The 13773-nt window shown below is 49.9% G+C and overlaps 1 protein-coding gene across 2 annotated transcripts in view; it reads left to right on the top strand.

The window, feature by feature from the left end:
* LOC135915440 (max-interacting protein 1-like) overlaps positions 1-13773 on the top strand; it is a 103622-nt gene that overhangs the window by 83160 nt on the left and 6689 nt on the right. The gene's annotated exons all lie outside the window — the stretch shown is intronic.

Genomic DNA, 13773 nt, shown 5'->3' with positions numbered 1-13773 from the left:
GCAATTAGTGCTAACTTGTCCAGCTGTGAGAGCCGTATTCGTGTTCTCTCCGCCTCCTGGCAGTGGTGTGCCCTCGGCATGTTAACGATTTCGGTGGCATGATGTACCGTCGTCCGGTGTGGACTGACTGTTTACAGGTCGTGCTTGATCATTCTGTAGAGAGGCGACTGCGGGGGCACATACCGCCTGCTTCTCAGCCGCGGTTTGAGCGTTAAACCACCGAGCTGTTAGGATAACTTGTGTTCGAGCCGTATAGTAATTCCCCATTGACAACCACATGGGTTTTTTTTGTTTTTTTTTTTTGTTTTTTTTTGTAATATCTGCACAAAATTGCGAAGACCCCGCTGTGTGCTCTGTATTGTCGGCCACAAACATTTACGAAACGCGAAAAACCTTGAATACCCCAAAAATGTTGGCACATAGCCGAAAGTTTGGAAAATCGATCAGTAGTACATTTTGGGACCTACTACGCAGCTATCCATTAAATTGGGGGCGGCATATCTTACCGTTTCACATTTGACCTGGTATATTCGTGTTCCGTAAACATTTTTATGGACGACTGTACGTGCAATATTGGGGGCCTCAGATAAGGGCGCTGGCCATTGAAGAACGTAGCGCTAACCATTTAACCCGCTGTATACTAGGCTGTGAAAAAAAGAACTGAAAAAGAAAAAAGCTTCTCGTGTTCGATTATCAAGATCTATGGTGCAGTAACACAAAACTGAATAAGCTTATATAGGAGGAAAAAGTCCCAAGAAGCACATACGAGCGCTTGCCATTCCTTGGAAGTTATTCGCCCAGTGAAAAGAATGGTGAATGTACACACCACATAGCGTATCCAGCGACGACACCCGACGGGTAGTCACCGCAACTGCGCACATCACGCCACACTGATTATAGAAAAAGGGCCGAACGCGATAACTCATCCTTGAAGTGGGACCGGCTGCATACTCTATACCGCAAGTTTTATCACAAGCGCTTTTTTTTAATCTTATCTTTCTTTTTTCCTGGTTCTTCTGTCTGCAGAGGACACTGTCGGCCTCATATATATATATATATTTGACCCGTTTTCTGTAATCGTTGTGAGGCGATGTGTGCACTTGTTTTTTGCCATGGAATGCTGTTGCTGCTCGTGCATCTGACTGTGTGCTGCTGCACATTCGTTTGGCCTTGTATGTAAGCTCTGGTCAATTTTAGCTCCCCTTCTGTGTGCCCTCGTGGTTCGTGCTCGGGTCTGCCGCACCTTGTTTTAACTTGTTTATTTCAATAAGCAAAGCTATGAAGCTGTGTTTGACTAACGTGACTGTAAATTCTTAATTTAGGATATTCTTTAGGATCCTAACTAAAGGTTATTGTTTGGTGAACGTAACCGTCTGTAAAGGCCTTATTTAGAGATGTCATTGTTGCTGTCTTGCAATCACCTCACTGCCGGGCATAGCTTTATTCTCGTTGGTAGTGGTACATATATTTATTACAGTGAAGCTGTATATGACTAGCCGATTCGTCCGTCAGTCTGTCGCCTGTACGTCGAAAACTCCGGCGCAACCCCATACGCATGCACGAGAGAGAGAGAGAGAGAGAGAGAGAGGCGCGCGATTGGCTGTGCCAGTAGTGACGTCGTTGCTCTCCGTCGCAGCCGAGGGCGTGCCTAGCAGCTTCCCTTCGCCTTCGAAATGGGTAGGCCACGCGTCATACGTACTCCTGAGGAGTAGGCAGCTTTCGACCAGCAACGCCGCGAGCACAACCGGGAACGGGCTCGTCTACGCCGTGCCAATGCTGCAGCCCGGGCACAAGAACAGGCTCGTGCAGCCGCGCGAAAGCAGAGACTACGTACCGAAGATCTGGTAGCCTACCAAGACGCTTCGTTTAATGAACCGTCGGGATTAACCCGGTGTTAAACACCGGTGCCGTATGTTTTAGCTTCACTGGTTAACCATCTGTACGGAGTGCAACGTGCAACAACGTGCAAGTTTTCTTTCTTCTTCTTTTTTTTTACCTTCTTCCGTCATACTTATTGTGCAATGCCAAATGCGCATCCACGTGGTGGCTCAGTGGCTGTGGCGTTCCGTTGTTGAATACGAAATCGCGAGTGCAATACCCCGCCGTGGCGGACGCATTACGTCGGGCCTTGTACGCAGAGGCGCTCGTGTACCAAGCTTAAATTTCATGATGAAGGACCCCGTGTGGGTATAATGAATCTGGAGCTGTCTACTATGACGTTTCTCATTGTCTTGTGTGTTGCTCTGAGACATTGAATCCAATAAATAAATAAACAAATAAATAAATAAATCGAACGGTGGACTAATTCTGCGAAAATTCGTTCATTCGTTCTTCACGTTATTGCGTTGCACCCTTTAGACCAAGGCCAGCCCAGCACCACCGTTACAGCGCATTGGTGTAGCAGTGGTTCAAGTAGAAAGGTTGCGCAGTAATCTACGTATCTTGTTTGTTCGCTGCTCTACTGGATAAGGGAAAAGGGGCGAAAGCCTTTTGTTTGCTTTAACACAAACACTGCCTGCTCAGGCTAGCGAAACATATCGGGCATGTGCAGGCGCAAGGGTTGAAACCTACGTGTGAGCCCGACTGCACAGACCAGTTGTTTTCTTAGGCGCTTGCAGTGACCTGTATACCTTCTGCCGTATCATTGGTCTGTTTGCTGATGCGCTATGCTGCATAGCACCCGTGAAGCCTGCCACGATTGTTCGTTGAACTGTCATTCATGCAGCTTCTTTCCTTCGTCGTACGCACTGCGATTGGCCGGCACTACACGCGCGGTCGTTTTTGTACGATGGGCCAGTTTGCGCAGCGAAGTGTTTTGCGTTATGCTGCTCGTAGCCTATTCTGTGGACAACTCTTGCCTTGCAAGCATCTGCAAGATAAACGTGCTCGCGCTTTCCTGCCCCTAAAAGAACTAAATGGTATTTCTCGAAACACCAAGCGACCACCAAAACGTTTTACATATACGCTTTTCTTTTGAATACCAAACGGAACGCGAAATGGCTTAGTTGATAGATTCGACAAGTGTGTCAGGTTATACCTTGAGTGAGAAGCTTTCTTGATCGAAAAGGAGACTTGCAATGCTCGCACACGACTGGCGCCAACAACTCTCGTAGTGCATCCGGTCTGCGAAGCCTGTTGTGCTAAAATAATTCCAAAATACTAAAAGAAAATAAAAACCTCGGCGCTACGATGATGCCAAGCGCGTTTCGCCGTGCACATATGCGACGCTTTCATTTATTATTCATCAAGTGACGCGCCGACCCTAGCCACTTCAGCCAGACTAGAGGGGTTGGAAGCCCACTTTTTCGAATTTTTCGTCGGTGAATAATCCCCAGACTATCCCTTTAAAAGGCTTACAGCCACGCTATTGTGGCCATTGATGCTGCACACGAATGCAATTTTGGGAGGGTTTTTGAAAGCGACAGTATCTGTGATCGACTGTACTAAACGAAGCCTCTTGTAGCTGCAGATCTTGTTTTGTGCCGTTTGCTCGCTCAACACGAATGCCGGCCGCTCTTCCAGCGGGTGTGTAGGGTTTAGCTGCCGCTTTCGGTGTTGCGAATGCAGGTGGAAGTAGGGCGGAACTCAATCGCGGCCTGAAAGCCACCGCACGATATGCAAGGTCCCACGAATCTGACACACACCGCCAATCAGGTGTTCGCACGCTTGCATTGAGTGTGACCCTGACTATGTTTGAAACGTTTCGACACGTCTAAGTTTGTCGCCTGTGTCCAACGATTAAATCGAAGCCGCAAGAATACCATTTCGGCATCACACGGTCTTACTCGTCCTCGGTTGTTTCTGCAATTCTTAAATTTCCGAGGCGCAAATGTTGCCGAGCAATAATTTGTCTCTATTTGCTCCGTGTGTTCCAACATATAATCCACGGAAAGAATGCCAACGTATCAAGCCGGTGAAAACGACTCAGTAAGCCCCGTCAGACAAAAGGCGCGATTGGTCGGAGTTCACGAGCAAAAAGTTAAGCATAGTGCCAGTTTCCCTTGCAGTTGTTTGCGTGGAGATCGCTCCAGAGACACGTACGGCTCCCATGCTTGGTCTGGCGATCCGTCTCGTCACTTCTGTGGGCTCGCTCAGTCTCCCCGTCAATTCTTCCTTTCATCCACACTGTCAGTAATTGCATTCCCTGATTGATATGACAAGATAGGCGTGTCGGAATCGAGAGTCGACACTAATCGCGGTTATTCACGTATACGTACATTGATTACGAAATGGTTTACATGTTCCTTCCGTCCAGTTTAACGTGTGATGCGTAGCCTGTATCAGCAGTGACGCCATCAGAAAACGGGATTACGGACTCTTTTCCCTCACTTCAAAATCGTCGACGTTGTATTCAGTACTCGAGATCCGAGACATGCATGCTCAACCACGACGTTAATGTGAATCATTACAGTCGCAATCGCATTTTTTAGGTACCGACTGGAAGTTAGTGCGCGATGCATTCAATGGATAGGTTACCGCGGAGGCACATTCCACAGGTTTCCGGTTTTCAGCACGTCTTTCGCAGTTCTCCAGCAACCGCAGTTTGCAGATCTGAAACGATGGTACTGAAACGAATGAATTTCGTTGGCTGCACGTTTGCGCAGTGACTTACGGAAAATACAGTAATAGTTGGGATCTTGCATCTTAACGCTTCACAGTGGGCTGTGAGGGATGCCACGCAGTGATTTCCGCACTGTGTGTTTTTTTTTTTTTTCGCTTGTGCCTAATTTCGAGTGAGAGAGCGTGTTTTACATTCCACCGGCATAGAGATGCGGCTGCTGAAGTCGGGAATCAGATGCGCGACTTGATGCTCAACATTTGAAGAAAACACAGCGCTAACAAGGACGGCGGGACGAGCGCTTCTCTCAGCGCTCGTTGTTTTCTCTCTTCAGGTACTCGCCCCACTGAGCGTTGTCGTGCTCAGCAGCAGAACGCCATATATCCACTAAAGGCCAAGATATAGTCCGGCGTTCTCGGCGCGCCAGGCCGCGGCAGGCGAAGTCGGATACGCTGCGCTAGCGACGCCAGGGGTGCAAGAAATTTGCTTCCTCTAGAGTTCGGCGTGCGCGCGCAGCTCGAGGCTGGCGCCATCTGTGCGTCCGGGAGCGCAACTTCGCCGCGGCGAACAGCTGTTTACATGGCGCATGCGCGTCGTTCGGGTAGCGCGCGCGCTTCTCGTTCCGCGCGCTGTTTGTGCGCTAAAATGAAAACTTTTGCGGGATGGTGTTAACTTGTCCTGACAGCCAGAAAAAAAAAACATAAGGTTTTACGTGCGAAAACCACTTTCTTTCTGACCTGGGCTTCTTTAACGTGTACCTAAATGTAGGCACACGGGTGTTTTTCGCATTTGGCCCCCATCGAAATGCGGCCGCCGTGCCTGACAGCCAGAACATCGCACTCATATTGCTACACTGTAAACGAAAATAAACCCACCTGGGAGTTTTTAAGAGGTGATGTGCCTTAAAACCTCCCCTCCTCAAGTATTTACTCCGATGTATGGGAGCAAAACAGCGCCATCCCCTCGTTTCACTCCGCTGGCTAGCTGCGGGAGTATTAAGGCGACATGACGCGATTTTACTCCGCTTAAAGATCTTGTTCTCCCTTGAAACTCCGACAGGGAGTTTTAAAAAACTCCCCTCCGCCGATACAGGTTAGTCACGTGGCGCTTCCCATGAGGCTGTGCGCCTCGCGAGCGACCGGGCGCGTTCGGCGGAGCGGGCAGTGCTCATGGCTGACGGTTTGTTTACGTCTGTGAAGTGTCGTTCCGTGACAGCGTTTCGTCAATTTGTTTCCCGTATTTCCTTCCAGAAAGTGTTATAGGCATGCCTGAAGCTCACTGTATCTCAGCATCGAGTACATTATACTGTGATCGCTTTGCTGACAACGATGATTGCAAGAACCACGTTTTCAAGTGCGGAAAAAGGCTTAGGTATACCTCGAAGCTGCTCACCGGCTCGTGATGTCGGCTCACGTTCTGGCTGTGTTTTCGTGCTGTGTCACCCTGTCTTGTGTTCTTCAGTACGTGAAATGCGACTTCTATGTCCTTTTGAGTACATGCTGACAACGTCCAGTGTAGTGTTTGAAAGGACCGCGTAGCAATGGCAACTGTTCAGTAGCCACTGTTCGAGCGACTGCATCCGTGCTAGTCGCGCATGAATGGTGTAACCCAAGTTCGTTGCGGTGCTGTGTTGCCAGTGAGAAAGACCGGAGTGCAAGCAACTGTTTTTATGTATCTGTGAACGGATATCCTCGCCCGAAGAAAAACGGTAGGACATAAGTATGCGTACTGAAAATAAAGCTTCTTATTGAGCGATGTGAATCGAATTGTTATCGCGCATATATGTTTTGGTCACGTCGTTGCTTCCGATATTGCATTAACATTACGCTATATCCGAGACACTGATTTAGATGCATGCCTGCTGGCTCCGAGTTTAGGGATTCACTCGACAGATCAGCGATGTAGCTCCTTTTCGCAACCGAGGCAGATTGCTCGGACGCAGAGCAAGTAGTGCGGTGTATAAAATGTATGACTGCGCATTTCTCGGTGTTATGTCGGCTGCTGCAGGTCATGCTCAAACGTAATAATTTCTTGCTACGCTACCACTATATCGCGAAAATTTAATTTTGCTATGTAACACATGCACTTACATTTTTCTTGCTTACTGTAACTAACGCACTACTTTTTGGCCGCGAACGCCCGCAGTGTGCGAAGTCGCTTCAGCACTCACAGAATGGCATGATAATTTTGAAAAATTATGCCATTAACTTTTTTTCTCTCACTATTTTGAATTAACAGTTTTGTGTTGCTTAAGGTATTCTGTTAATTTCAGAGAGACAGATCTCGTATGAACGAGCATGTGAGTCGTAATTCTGAAAACAGCACAGCTGCTCCCTAGGCGGTTTCGAGGCACACAATATTGTGGCTATATATACTGGCACCGTTGCTTCTTGAGTATCGCGTGTACGTGTGATGTCTTTCAAATTTCTGCATTGGGCGTTTCTGAAATGTTTATGTATGTCATGATATATGTGCTTTCATTGACTTGTTCCGTCGAATTCGACGCGGTCTCGTGTGCATATTTCGAAATTTGACCAGCAGCCTCTGCATGTGGACATGTTCGCGCACTCACGCGATGGCTCTTTTTATACTCCCGTTGCACCTCGAAAAAACTCCGTCAATAGCAAAGCAAAAAATAAAGAAAAGACGGAAAAAAGCTCCCATAATTCCACGCAAACATTCCGCTCGTACGGAGTAAAAATTCTACTCCGATCATACGGAGCAAAAAAAACTCCGAACCGGGGGGTCGCTAGAGGACAAGCAGTATACTCCCACCTCGGAGTTATTTCCGTTTACAGTGTAGTACTTCGGCTACGTCAAAAACGGAAGCGGACCATGTATGTACATGCGAAAGCTATTCGACAAGCGCCCTCAACTCAGCGACTACCACCACCTAGTACAGGAGCTGCGAAATGCAGCTTACCTGTGGCGAGACCACACTGCTTTCGTATAGCTTCCCACGCGTTGTTCTTGCGCTCTGTGTCGCGGTGGTCCATGCGTTTCACATCGTATACACATGGAAGGTTGCAAATCGCTTCAAGCAGGCGTCCTCACTCGCGCTGTCATCCCACACAGATGTTCAAAAAACCACAGCCGCACTGTCAGTACGCGCACCGCAGGCCGCCATTCTGCCTTCTGCTCGCTGCCGCTACAGCGCGCAGTGCATTCTGGTCTAGCGTCAGCCGCGTGAAATAGAACACGCTCTATCTCCGCGCCGGCGGCGTTGAGTTCGCCAAGCGCGCCTGGGCACGCCGGCTACGCCGTGACGCCGAACTGTAGAGTGCGCGTTTTTCACCGACGTCGCTTAACCGCGACGCGCGTGGCCGCGCGCGCGCGTTACGCCGGACTATATCTTGCCCTTAAGCTATGCACCGCAGCGGGTTGCGTGGCTGGGTGTCGCTCAACCCTCTCCACGTTACGCTGCGGCTATACGCATTTTCCCAGTGTCAGCACCGTGTATACAGCAGGTGCGTGTGATGGCTGTGGATGCGTCCACTGCGAGGACGAGGGCTAATCTCTCAAGGGATGAGCCTTGTGCAGCTTCACTGACCATTGAGGTTCATCGACACGGCAAAGGTTGCCAAATTTAGCGGTGCAAAAAGAGCACGAACGGTAGGGGTATCATGTCGCCGTCTTCAGTGCTGTCCGTGATTTTTTGCTGACAGGTGATCAACCTGCCCTGATTGGCCCATCCTTATAGACCGCCTGATCGGCAATGCATCCCTCGCTTCAAGGGACGATGGAGAGACGTACAGGTCGGTCGCCACTGTGCGAGCGCAGTGGTAATGAATGATTCACGAGTACCTATAAAACAATTTGCACTCTGAACCTACGCTGAGTCTCGCCGCACCTGCGTGTCCCAAGTGCGTCTCCCGAGTGCGTGGCCCCGGGCCCTCCGTGTATGGTGCGCGGAGCCGCGCTGCGGGCTCTCGCCTAGGCCACCGCAACCCGCCTCTGATCTGTCCCGTTTGCGCAGCGGCGCTATTAAAAGTTTCCGGGCGTTGTGCCATCCCCGAGCGGGAGAGCGTCGCGCTTGGCCGACTGACCTTGGCGCCGTGCACGCTCGGTTATATACGTGCCCGTCATTGCGTCCGTTCGACGAACGATATTTGGGAGGACGGCTCGGAGGACCGCGGCGCACGTTACCGCTCAATGGCACGGCGCAAAAATTACTTCCAGCACCGGCGATGGGAACGAAGAGCGCATTGCGTAAACTGCTTACTTTGGCACCTGGTGCGGATTCTAAGTAAAGGCTTGAGGGTTTTGGATACGGGCTTTGTCTTGTGTGACGGTTGCGGTGGCACTGGGGTACGCGCGACAAGTTTTCATGGATTGCCGTAGGCACCCTGCGCTGTGTGATCGCGCTGGCATGATATACCATATGCTTCACGTGGTCACCTGGTGCTTCTGAAGTGTGCGCACTGGCAGAAAAAAAAATAAGAAAAAAAATCTCATCGTCCTAACCCATGATTCCGGCTTCGCCGTCACCCGAAAGTGGCCTGCTTCTAAGCATCTTTGTTTCTAGAATGCTTTTCAATGAGGAAATTGCGTAGAATCGTTGGCGCGTGCATTTTGGTGCTCTACTTCTGGCCCCAAAGCCAGCCATTTGCGTTGGCAAGCGTGATATGTCGCTTGCGCGGTTGTCGCGTGCGTTTTGTATTTCTTTTCGTCGCGACGTTGTTGACCCAATGCTCATGAATCGCCGGTGGCTGGGAGCAGGGCACTTTTCCAAGTGCCGGTCGCGCTGCGATGCCGGTCGGACGCGTCAGCGCGGCGGCGGTGACAAAGCCTCCCCCTACTCGAGTTGCGCGCGGGGGCAATGCACCTCTGTCGGCTCGAGGAAAAACTCCACGGGGCTCGGCTGTGCCGCGCGGCGGCGGGGGCGGCTGAGTCACGTCGGGGAGCCGCCTCGCACGCACGCTGCCGTGGGCCCCGCGGCACCACGCCTACTCGGTCCACCTCTGCGGGACCGGCTTGCGGGGATATCGCAGTCGGAATACAAAAATTCTGTCCATGCCGCCACCAAGGTCGTCGAGCTCGTTGCCACGAAGGGCGCTGTGCGACTTTCGGATCTCGGAGGAGTGCCCAAAAATTGTTGCGAAAATTGTTGCATCGCCACCTTCCGCGAGACAGTCCGAGGCTCCGGCAGCGCATCCCATAACGTTCTCTTGTTCGTTTGTCGACAGCGTTCGCTCCCTGCGATGGCGCAAGATGAGGCTGTGCTTACAACACAAAATAGCGGCAACGGGTTTATAGTTTATATAGTTTATATAGTTTATATAGTTTATATAGTTTATATATAGTTTATTTATAGCGGCACTGCAGGTTTATCATCAGGGCTGCTTGTATAGTTAACAGTAAGAGGGTTGCGGAGGCATCCGAATCGGCGGCCTGATATGCTTGGTGTGTGAGTAAGTGGTTATTTGGACACCTTGTTGAGGCTTGCGTCTATACTTGCTTTGCCGTTGGGCTTAGTGCCGCAGCAGACTAACACTTCCTTAAGCACATTCGAAATCGCGTGTATGTTTTCCCATTTTCCCAACCTTTATTGTCATCTTCATATTATCGGCACTAAAATTGTAATTGGCACAGTCTGTTATACTTCGAAGGCACATAGTTAAGATGTCAAGCTGTGGCGACGGTTTCGCAAGATTGGGCACGCATTTCCTGCGGAACACAGTGTTAAATAATTTATCCTGGAATCATTTACTTTTGTCATTTGTGCAGCAGCTCCTTATGATAGGCATATACCTACTACTGACATGAACGATAGCTAGAAGTTCAATTCATCACTGTGCTGAGATTGTGGCTCGAACTTCTAGACCGTTAACATTTTGGGCTTATGCGATGCGCGGCTATTATATAGTGGCGTCCTGTAGCACTCTCGAAGCCGAATAAGATGAGCTGGAAAGGGGTCTGCAGAAGAGTGAGCAGTGTAGCGTATCTTAACGATTGTCTCGTTATGACGTCATTCCCGTTAGTGCCGAGCATGTCACGGTTGTGCGCTCATTGAAGGCGCTGGAGCTTAGGTAGGCAGATCACTGTGCCCTTGCTGTGACAGAGGGCACACCGCCCTGAAGTGACGCTCACAGTCATCGGTGTGTATGCGACTTCTCCCACTTCCCGCTTGTTAGTGGCGTGACGATTGCGGCAGGCGACGTTTGTGAACGAAGGAGAGAGCAGAAAATAGGCTGTGTTCGTGTGCCGTTGACGCGCCTGCCACCCTTGCAGGGGCGGTAACCGTTTGCTAAAGCATGCTAACGTCCTAGCGTCGGCGTCACTCTACGTTGATATCACGCACTGGTATGCAGCTGCGCAGTAGGTGAACTATGATATTGCTGTATGCATGGTTAGTTAACGTGTCATCGTCGCTAGCTCTAAAGGGCGTTGTGAGTGAGGATTTGAGGACTCAACTACGCAGAAAGGGTGCATTGAGAATTCACGTGTACACCCCGAGGCTCCGGAAGTTCTACACGAAAGGGAAGTAAGTGGTAGTGCTACGTCATTTCCAGCGTGGGGAGGTGAACCAGCGTGGCGCAAGTCCACTTTCGCCTTCAGGGTCCGGTCGCAGCTCGGTCTCTGGTACCGTCGCGGTTCCACAACGAAAGTGGTGGTTGTAAATAGAAAGGAACGAGCGTGCCGGTCTGCTGGGATAGACTATTAGAATCAACAGCATGCGCTAGCTATCCTAGCATAGGACCAGACGCATTTTCTCGGTACTTGTTTCTAAGAGGGAGGCTGCGCGTGATGCACTCGTACAGGAGGAAAGCTTGTTTGATATCCGTTGGTCCTCATTGCGTTCTCGAATGCACCTACAGAGCTTCTTCGTGAGCGATGACCACTTCCATTACGCCGCCAAACGCGTTGCAGTGCCCATTATGTTAGGACAAAGCTGATATTTATTGAATTTTTGCATCTCAGGATTCGGTGGTGTACTCAAACGCGGATCTGTCAGACAAGTTTGAAAGGACGCCAAACGAACGGACTGTCAGGTCTCGCGGCACCACAGTTCACCGTGGGCGCTGGAGCGGAAACGTTTCCTGATGTTGAGGGCGTGCGCAAAAGTGCTTAGTGGCGGTTCCGAGGAGACGCTAACTTCGTGGCAACGCGATCACCTAAGGCATAGCTTTGTGTGTGAAGCTCCAGGGGAATTCAGGGACGCTTTTTCTCCCCATGAGGCTGCACGCGACTGCCAAGAGAGCCCATATATTTAGCTCTCGCGGCGCGCCACGCAGAAGTGGGACATCGCAGGTAGAACGACGTAACATGTAGAGACGCATCGCGCTCCTCGCCTAGCCGGCCTCGTCTAGTTCGCTTGCTGCGTCCAGGATCCGGGCTTATGAGAACAGTGGTATTAAAAGGCTGGCAGGCAGGCAAGCATAGACTCAAATGGCAAAAGAAATGTCGACGCCCAAGTTGTGATTGTGTTTCTAATTGTGTCCGTGTTTTCACGGCGGTCTGCAGGCTTTCAGTACCATGAATCCTTCCCAACTTGCTCCTCTTTGAGGTGTTCTAAGCGTTTCAGAAGTCCTGCATCTTCACACAGGCGTCGTGATCCAGAACGGATGGAGCAGAAGTGACACTAACGTCTAGAAGGTTGACTTTGGCCTGCGAAATAGCGGAGCGGTATCTCCTTTCCTGGCGTCGATAAGCTTGCGCGCGATCTAATCGAGCAACTCGACGGTGAGCGATTCTGAGCTGTAAATTGTGACAGCACAGAACGCGCAAAGGGAAAGGCACACACAGTGGGCGCTGCTCTCGGACCAGCTTGCTTACCAGACGCCAAGTGCAGCGGCCGTGTTGCGAAGGGGATTGATGGAAGAGGCCCTGCGCGGAGGTCGTTCGCCCTCCATCCGGGCCCACTCCGGTTTTGCGCCACCTTGCTGTTCGGCGAATCCGCTCTCGCCGGTGCCGTCACTCTGCGGCCGCTGAGCCCTGGACCCCAAGATTTTGTGGTTCGGAGAGAGCACCTCAGTGAAAACATTGTGGGAGAAAATCCAAACCCACGCGTTCCACGTGCCACACTGGCTTTGTTGGGTCCAGCCTCGCGTTAGTGGGCGTGAGACTTTTTCAGAGACGATGAGATTGAGGTACAAAAATCAGATTGCCTCGTTTATGAAGTCCTTTAAGTGCACCATTAAGCGCGTAAGCGAACTCATTTTTTTTTTGCGCGCCGCCTTCATGGCAGGATGAGCACGCAACTCAAAGAAATTTCACATTAACGACCTCCCAACAGACGTATCATCCACAATACGTCTATTCGCCGATGACTGTGTTATTTACCGTCGTGTCACTACTAACACTGACCAATCCATTCTGCAAAATGGCCTAAATTCTATTGACAAGTGGTGCTCACGCTGGATGATGGAACTAAATGTCTCCAAATGCAAGGTAATGCATGTATCACGTAAACGCTCTATATCCAAATTTCTATACTCTTTGGGCTCTGTGAGTTTACCTGAGGTGGACAGTTACCGCTACCTTGGCGTTATCATCACTAACACACTAAATTGGTCGAACCACATTCTACAAATAACAGCCGATGCCTCAAGATCCCTTAACTATATTAATAGATCCCTATCCTTGTCTCCTCAGTCGATTCGTAAACTAGCATATGAAATTTTCATCCGTACCAAATTAGAATATGCGTCTACAATTTGGAATCCGCATCAAAAGTACTTGATTGACACTTTAGAAGCTACTCAAAATCGCGCCTCCCGCTTTATCTTACCGAATTATGACAACACTATCAGCGTTACGAACTTATTTATTGGTCTACCCCTTTTAGCATCAAGGCGTATAATTTCGCAACTCTGCCTATTCCATAAATTGTATTATAACTTTCCTGACCTTCGTTCCTCACTTTTATTTCCACCCGTGCGCTCATCACATCGTCTATTCAATTCTTTATGTATCCAACGCCTTCACGGTTCTACAAACGCTTTCAACAAGTCCTTCCTTCCCGTTCCAATAGAACAATGGAACTCGCTCCCGGAATCCATTGTGGTAGAGCGAAACCCTTCGAAATTTCGAGATTTACTAACCACCCATATTTGCAACTAATTATGAAAAAACCTGTTCTTTTTAGTGTCTTTTCAGTTGTTGCCTTTTTTTGCTTTGTACATGACCATTCCTTCGATGTTTGTATTATTGTTTTGCCTCCCCCCCCCCTTTATGTAATACCCCACTTGGGGCCCTTAAGGGAATAATAAATG

The sequence above is a fragment of the Dermacentor albipictus genome, chromosome 1, assembly GCF_038994185.2.
Source record: "Dermacentor albipictus isolate Rhodes 1998 colony chromosome 1, USDA_Dalb.pri_finalv2, whole genome shotgun sequence".
NCBI classification, from domain to species: domain Eukaryota; kingdom Metazoa; phylum Arthropoda; class Arachnida; order Ixodida; family Ixodidae; genus Dermacentor; species Dermacentor albipictus.
Note: the sequence above shows the minus strand (reverse complement) of the source record. Positions and strands in the feature narration are given on the sequence as shown.